A 9,304-nucleotide genomic window follows, 5' to 3' on the forward strand; every position below is an offset into this window, starting at 1 on the left:
ATTGCTAGTATCTCATTTCATTGATAACTGAAAAGCATGAGTAATCACTTTATCCCTTTCCTTTTTATTACTTTAAAAACTGTAAATATTGTATAGAAAACTACTGTAATCATTTTCAATGTCTCAGTTAAAGTGCTGATTTTATTTCTCATTGAAAATTTCTTAGGAGATTAACAATAAAAATCTGGAAAGATTATGAAATATTTATCAGTTTTAAAATATTTTATATGCCACTCAAATAACTATGAGAATTATAATGGATCACATACTCATTAATATTTATGTCAGATTTTTTAAACTTCAGTCTTCTCATAAAGAATACAGTTCATTATGGTTTAAAACCACATTTCAGTGATGAGGAATGATGCTTAATAGTATCTCTTAGATTAATTGACCTTTGGCTTTCTATTTTGTCTGTAAATGACCAGCTCAAAATGGTACCTATATTTGAATTGTATTTTTTTATTATTGAACTGTAATGATCCTGCTTTATATATAATGCTTGTATTATATGTGTTCTATAGCATATAAAAGACACATATACCTCAAAAAAAATCATTTTGCTCATGACTTCTTTCTCTATGATTAAATAATATAGCTTGGTTTATGAAATATTTGCTGAAGAGCACAGGTAATTATTATTTTCTACATTTAAGAAACTTGTGCCTTATCTAAAGAATTTTTCTATAATATTTAAAAGTATTTGACAACATAATTCTACATAGTAGCTTTTTGAAATTTTATAACTTTTATATAGACATTATCTCTATCTCCTATAAATTGTTAATATTGACAATCTTAAGAACCAACATTCCTTTTTATACATATATGCTTTACCAAATACTTTTACATTTTTTTTTACTTTTAGATATTATGATATGATTACAGCTTTTGTCATTCCATTTTTTTTTCTTCTACACACTCACATATACCTGTCCTTGATCTCTTTAAAGTTCATGTCCTCTTTTTTATTAATTGGTGCTACTTACATATACATATTTTTTTCTGATACCTAAATAAAAACTTTCTCAATCTCTAAAATGTTGCTGAATTTCAACAATAATAGACCTGGTAGCCTAATAGCAGAAAGGCTAGGAGGCCTCAATACAACATAAAGAACTACTCGAAGCTAAGAAATAGTGAGAGTGGAAGAGTCTTCACCAACACTGACAACATTTTTCTTTAAAAGCATTTTTCTTCCTAACCAAAGTTCTCAAGATCATTAAGAGAAAAGTTAAATTTGACCTTAAAATTATGATTCTCCCATCTTTGTCTTTTCAGCATGTCTTACTCAGTATATTGGCACACCAAACATTAAAGATTATTGACATCGCTCTTAGTTACTAACCAGAACTTGGTGGTAAGTTGCTATTGTAAAAGATGCCAAAGACTTCAACCAAAGAACATTGAAAAATCAAGCTAGTAGTCTGAGGAAAATTCATCCATATTGGCTACCTTTCCCACAATTGGGTTGGAAAATGCTGAGCATACTACCTAAGAAGAAAAGGGATCATCATTTTTTATTCAGCATTAAATCCTGTAAACTTTAATGTCCTAATCAAACATTCACACTATTGTAAAAATGACATGAATGTTACCGGAGCAATGAAAAACTTTATTGTTGCTTTTAAGACCTATTCCACAAGGTCAAACTATATTGGACAAGATTATTTGCACCAAGAAATTGCATCTAGAGGGGTCATCTATTCATAAGGAATAATATAACAGGAGTATTCTGCTTAATGGGGTTAGTATTATAAGGACTCCTAATGACTTGTAGAGATATGCCCAGATTACTGTACCTTCAGTATTCATATAAAATGCTTCTTTTTGAATTTAGCATAGAGAACGACATGTACTATGCAATTAGTAAAGAGAACATACAAAGAAGAGACGGTAGACTTTTCAATCCCAAATGGTACATCTATACCAGACCCATCACTGTAATATGTAAATGGGGTAGAGAAACAGTGAACTAATGATAAACAGAGAAGCATTATTTAAAAAGTAGCTTCTCCGGGGTGCCTAGGTAAAAGAAGTCAAGGTATGGAAAGTGTCTAAAAGGAATAACATGTCAATACAGTAATAGTTTGTGTTGGACACAATGTATGAAGAGTGGATAAAAAACTTTAAAAACTCCTAGGGGATTCTGAAGATGGCCCAGTTACACCTAAGATAAAAATTACTGTATTGGTAAACCTAAGAATATTAAGAAGTGGAAAATGTGTTAATTATGAGTTCCTTTTTGCCATAAAATAAAGGTATGAAACATTGTGAACTTCAGGGCTGATGAGATGCTGTGTGTCACCAGTCGAATTAAAATTTATGTTCCCATTTTTATTCATCTTTATTCACTTCTGAAATGTGCATCTATGTTCTGTACTAATGACACACGATTAAAATGTCCAAGAAATAAAGAAAACAAAACAAAAAAAATATTTTCAAAACAAGAAGACTTTGACTATTTCCATGTTGCATTTTGTTTTGCATGTACTTTATGCTCATTGTAACTATTAGGTTCTCAATGCATACTGTCAAGCCTTTGAAAAAATCAAGTACTGACTAAAAAACATATTCACATGGTTTTATGTAAAAAATATTTTAATATCTGAAAAAACAGTACTGACAAAAATGTATAATTTTAAGCAAAAAATGTTTAAAATCTGTACATTTATCTTTGTTTTGTAAAATAAAGTTGTTTTAAAAAATAAAAAAATAAAAAATAAAACATATGTGACCCCCTCTACAGAATTTCCAGAAAATAAATTGTAGAATAATCTGAGGAAAAAAAAAAAAAACAGGTAAAAGTAAGAATCCACTTCTCTTCTTTTGTAATACAATTTTGGGGATAAGCTGAGACTCTTTGAAGCATGTTGCTGTAGTTTCAGTGTCTTTTTTTTTTAAAGGACTGAATTAATAGGACCTCTGATCATTTTATTAACAATAGTTAATGTTTATTGAGTGTTCATGGTCATATCTACAAATCAATATATATTTTATATTTTCTTTATAAAACATGGAACTGAATGTCAATCAGATATGAACTGTTCAATTTTTAATAAAAGTGTGTGCTCATTATTATTATTAAAAAAAACAATGCCTCATTCTTACCATTATATTTCATTCATCTAAATAATAAATTATATAGTTAGCAGCTTGAAATTATTATTATTTTCATTTTAATCATTATACATAACTGGTAAAGGACAGAGATGTTTACAAGAAGTATAAAAGAACTCATCTTGAACCTCAGGGATAAACAGAGATACCTTTTACAAAGGGAGGGAGCTTAAATTAAATTACACTAAGACTCCAAAGTCCTGAGCCAAGTCTTGGAGAAGTAAATGCAGCTTCAAAACTAATGTAAGAGCAAAAGAGCACACCCAGGTTGACTCTCAAAACTATCCGCAGATATCTGAAAGTATTCCTGTTCCCCTTGAATCACTGTGTACAAAATTCAGCAGAGAAATGAAAAACAGAACCCAAATAACAGATGCAGCTGTAAACCAAAGTAGATGTTAATAATCTAGACTTGAAAAATATCAGGAGACATTAACCAACACACTAAAAATACCAGCAATTCTGAAATTAGGTTATTGGAACAATCTTTCTTTTGGTTTTGTTCAGAACAGGTGGCGTACATGCAGTGAACTACTTGACTATAGGGCAGCAAAAAGGGGTTGTGTGCAAAAGGCAGTCAGTGACACTTTGTGTCTCAACTGAGTGAGCAAAAGGAACTGAATTTGGATTTCTTTCCCCTTTAATTTTAAATAGGCTCTGCTGATTCATGTATCTTTTATTCATGTGCAGACTGTACTGATAGAAGGTATTTTGTAGATTAATTCACTGTGATTAGCATTAAGCAAGAATTGTTTGTTATGCAAATGATTTTTCTTTTTGAGTGGTCTTAGCTGAGAAAGTTAGCTTGTGCTTTCTGTTTCTTCTTCCACCCCTTTTTTTCTTGCCTTAAACCTATCTCTCAAATTTATTCCTCCTTCTCTGTCTCTTTTTCTTTCTTTTTTGCTTTCTTCTGTGGTAGATAATGTAATATGTACAGGATAATAAATACTCCTGTGAAAAATGAATAACATGAAACACTTTTAACTCCCTCATTACAAGATGGAGTTGAAAAAATATGTGCAAGTTAATTTCTATGAAAACATGCATTTGGAAGAAATCGTACATAAGAGAAAAAAATACAATTACATAAAAACTGGAAATAAGTTTTTTCTTAAAAATGTAGCTTAATACTCTTCTGAAAGGACAGCACAGTGTATGTCTGTTGCAAATATGTCACTCCACCTAATCTTCTGGAAAGCCTCTGTTATTGTTCTCATGTTTCTAATGACACTTAGATAGCATTTTCTTCATAGTTTCTGAAGGTGAAACAGAAGAATTCAGGGGATGTTTTTACACTGAAAATAAATTCTCAAGACAGGGAAACACCTTTGGAGAGAACATTATTGCTCATTTCAGAAGCTGTATGTCAGAAGGAAAAAAATTCATGACTAAAGGCAGCAAAAATGCATTTGTCATTATTGTGACTATGACTGTCAGCCACTGGGGCATGGTTGAATTCACAAAAGATTCCAAGCAAGACAAAAACAGAATACTAATGAGTTCATGTTACCGGGTTTCATTGGCTTAAGAAAGACTGGATAATTGATGAGATATCTCAGCAGTGAGTGGTTCTTGTTTTGTAAGTCAGGTGGCTTGATTTTGATTCCTAGAATTTACGCACAGGAAGGAGAAAATTGTCACATAGAGTTAATTGCCCTCTGGTTTCCATAAATGTCCCATGACAACTACACATATAATATGTGTATAAACACACTCAGAAAAGAGAACATGGAAGAAAAGAAGGGAGGGATGAAGAAGAAAAAGTAGGGGGAACTAGAAGATTAAAAATAAAGGAGGAAAAAGGTGATGGTGGTGGGGATGGAAGAAGCGATACAGGAGGAACAGCAGGAGAGGAAAAGAGAAAGGACAGTAGAGAGAGAAGGAAGGAAGAAGAGATGGAGGAGAGGCGATTTATAAAAGAAGAACATAACAGGTTTGGTATGATGCTGTAGTGTAAGGGTAAATACAGGCTCTGCTTGCCCCTAAGGACTGGAAGATCCTCACATACTTCAAGTGATGTGATGAACTCTTGCTCCTTAATTTAAATCAATGGGTTGAAGAAAATGCCTACAGCCTATAGCTGGGCAGAAGAAAGGTATGCTAAGTCTCATTTCCCGAGCATGGGTTCTGAGGCAGGAACAAGAGAAGAGAAGATGAAGAGAAGACTCCATGGAATAAATGAATAATGAAAACATGAACATGAGGACTGAGTAGTGTGTGTAAGACCTAGTGTGTGTAAGACCAGCCCAGAAGAAACATGATAAGGCATATTGTCAGGGAAGTAGACATTGACAGCATAGCATGTAGATATCTACCCAGGTCTGCTCTGGATTAAAGCTTGTTATAAAAATAAAAGTTCTGTGTCTTTTATCTGGGAACTTAATGATAAAACCAGGGTAGAAACACCTGATTGAGATTATATATTTTCTACAATAAGAAATAGAATTTTATGGAGGGTTTAGAAGAAGGAAAAGAAAAGAATAATTTATGAAACTATCTTATAATCTCAAAAATTTGAAGTAAAATACTATATTTAAGAATGTAGCTCAGCTTTAAAATTTTGGGTTTTTGTGGCTTTTATAATAGTCTTGGCTAAGGCTATAATCTGTTCTGAAGGCTTTATGGTTATGAGTGGATCTATACTAAAGTCTATTACTGATGAAAATGAGTTCCAATTTTGCAGTTTGATTTGATCCCATATTATCTTTATTTAATATATATATATATATATATATATATATATATATATATGGATGCATATATTCTGTTATTTCTGTAATAATTCTGTTGACTTTGTATATTTATTTTTATTTTGTGTATTTAACTTTGTGTAATAATAGATTTCATGTTTTTCATCTCAGTGTGTATATTTACTTGGTCGTATTTTCATGTAGGTAAGGATAGAATCCTTCTGGTAGTTGGTTCGTCAAGTAGTATAAGATGTGGTCAAACAGTGCCATGTCCAGTGAATCTATTGTAGCAAATACAATTCCTTTCCTTTCCCTCTGTCATAGTTATGTATTTAAAGATACGACCCTTAACTATATAATCCTGAATGGACACAGAAATCCATATTTGCACTAATTCCTACTCATTGGTAGACCTCCATGATTAAATCTTAAGCCTTTCAGTATATAATGCCCAATCACCAAATGCTTGCTATTTCAATTCACATTCCCTACTTGGAACTGGATTCTCTGAAAATTTGTAAAATATGTAGTTACTCCAGAATAAGTGTGGAAAAGTTTCAGTTTTCAAAGGTTACATCAGGAATGAGGGAAGAGATACACTTCAATATGTATGGGGAGTATAGACTGACTTTAATGTATGGACTAATGGTATTATGTTCTTCAAGCTCCACAACCCTGCTTTTGTGTACAGTTGGAAAAGTCAAGCTATAGATTATATTTTTTATACTTTATTTATTTATTTGTTCATTTATTTATTTATTTATTTATATTTATTACACTCCAGGTTTTATTCCCCTCCCAGTCTACGCTCTGACTTCCACATCCCAGACCTCCTCTCTGCCCCCATCCTGTCTCCAACATGATGTCCCCACCTCACTCTACCCCTCCCCACAAGACCTCTAAGCTCCCTGGGGGAGTCCTCCAGTCTCTTAAGGGTTAGGTGCAGAATATATTTTTTAAAGTTCAAGCCATGTGAATTGATAATTATTCAAGTCATAGCACTGGGTTTCATGTGGAATTTAGAAATACTTGCCGTAGTTTTTATGTGTTTCCTTGTTTTGCTTTGGAATTCATTTTATAAGAAAAATAGAGAAATGCTGCCATGCTAATTAAGAATGCACATTTTAAATACACACAGTGTAAATTTTAACTGAGTTTATATTCATTGTCTCCTAAAGAGTCTATTTAATTGTTCACACTATCACATGCTTCCCTTACTCCTCTGTGTAGCTTACCTACAAATGAACACAGTTCACAACCTCAAAAAGTAGCAGGAAACACAGAGGTAGACAGAAAATTGCTTCTGTGAACATGTAGAAAGCACATAATCTTGTTTGGTGTTCACTGTTTTTGAACGCTGGTTAAATATTCGCTATTTGTAGGCAGAATACTGCCACAGATAGTCAAAAAATGGTTGTGAATCACTTATAAAGCCTCACAGTAAAATATACCCACATTGGCAAACACTTATTTCATTTCATTTGTGATCACAAACACTTTTTGTTGTTGTTGGTACAAGACTGATGCCAGATAAGTTTTTATTAGATTAAAAAAACAAAACAAAACAGTGGAACAGGAAGTAAGGGTAAGTCCTTTGAGGTGGATGCCAGTTGAAAGGCTTATTCCTCAGTTGTATGATCTGGACCCACAGATTAGGTGAGACCTAATCCAGCTCAGGTACTGGAAGGCAGAACACTCAGTTGTACCCATCAAGGCATAGAGACCAAAAGATCCTACAGGTCCTTGACACTGTTTGCTAGGGTCTCCAGTGTAGTAGCCAACTCTACCAATAATCCAGGCCAGGCCGAGGACAAAAGCTATGCCTAGGTGGTAAATACCTCCCATGGTTAGGAAAAAACGGAAGGGAGGGGTGATAAACATCTTCAACAGTTAGGAAAAATAGAAAGGGAGGGTACAGCTCCAGCATTTTTTTTTTTTTTTTTTTTTTTTTTGGTGCCCTGAATGCAGTTAACATATGCCCATTCTCAGAATCTGTGCTGTACATGACAGGGTACTCTACCTTGTACTTCTTTCCGACTTTGCCCATATTGATGGCCAGGTGGAGCACCATCTCAAAGCTGGTAGCACCAGTGGGAAGCACAAATCCATACTCCTTAGAGAGCACAGCCATCTTGACTCTGACTCACCTTGCACACCTGGTGCAGACCTGAGATTCAGATTCCAAAATATTTCAAAATATCTGAACATCAAATAAAATGTGATTTATGTTCTTCTGTAAATATGACCACAATGTATTTATACTTTGGAATAAAATAAATGCTTCATGACAGTAAGACAGAAAAGCTATGAAAAGATGTGTCATAATATGAGATATCATTTTAATGTACATTGCTAGTAGAATATTATCTTTTAAAAAAATCCAATTCCGATGATGTAGAAAAACCTAATTAAAAACTGAAAACACTTAGCTTTACTACTGAAGGTTTACTGCTGTCATAAAATACATTTTAAAAAAGTACATATCCCCTGATGGCTTCTGGAACGATCAGGATGAAATGAAGTGTGTTATAAGCACAGTATGAGTTTAGGGAGAGTGAGCAATTTACATCCCTAATAGAACTAGTGTTTGAGAAGCAAGAAGTAAACATTGATTCAAAATGGGCCATGATTAGTCAAAAAAGGTTTTATTACAAACATTTTACAATATTGACATTTTATTGGATTTTCAGGATTTGTTTAACTTTTTTTTTAATTGAATGACTTTAGTTTAAAAAAGATAAATGTACAGATTTTAAGCATTATGCATAAAAGTATATGAATACATTTTTGTCAGTACTTGCTTTTTTTAAGTTTTATAGTGTGCATTAAGATCTTACTAGTTACAGTGAGCATAAAGTACATGTAAAACAAGATGTAACCTGGAATTAGTCAAAGTTTTCTTGGTGTATAAAGATTAAGCATAATGGTTTCTCATTTTCTTTTGTTTTCTTGAACTTAATATAGTCTGTGAGTTGTTTCTGGGGTGTTCAGAGGTTTCTGGGATTAGTATCCAGTTATCAGTGACTGCATATTATTTCTGTTCTTTTGTGACTGGGTTATCTCACTCAGGATGATATTCTCTAGATGCATCCATTTTCTTAAGAATTTGGTTAAGTCATTGTTTCTGATAGCTGAGTAGTACTTCATTGTGTAAATGTACCACAATTTTTGTATCCATTCATCTACTGAAGAACATCTGGGCTCTTTCCAGCTTCTGGCTATTATAAATAGGGCTGCTATGAACTTTGAACATTGTGGTACCTGTGTCTTTGTTGTATGTTGGAGCTTCTCTGGGGTGTTTAACTTTTTAAAATGTTAATATGTAATTTTTTTTACATATTCACTTTACATCCAGTCTACTGCCCCCACTAGATTACCCTGTAACAGTCCTTCCCAAATTACCTCTTCTCCTTTGAACTGGTAAGGCCCCTTCTTTTTATCAGACCACCTAAGCACTTCAAGTCTCTGAGAGTCTAGTCTTTTCTTCTTTCACA

At 33.0% G+C, this 9,304-nt stretch overlaps 1 pseudogene across 1 annotated transcript; it reads right to left on the reverse strand.

Annotated features, from left to right (window-relative positions):
* Positions 1-7,436: 7,436 nt before the first annotated feature.
* LOC308434920 (glutathione S-transferase 3, mitochondrial-like) lies at positions 7,437-7,941 on the reverse strand (annotated as a pseudogene). Its single transcript has one exon. The product of its transcript is annotated as a glutathione S-transferase 3, mitochondrial-like (transcript).
* Between the last annotated feature and the right edge of the window lie 1,363 nt (positions 7,942-9,304).

Source organism: Micromys minutus (assembly GCF_963924665.1).
Source record: "Micromys minutus genome assembly, chromosome: 22".
NCBI lineage: Eukaryota > Metazoa > Chordata > Mammalia > Rodentia > Muridae > Micromys > Micromys minutus.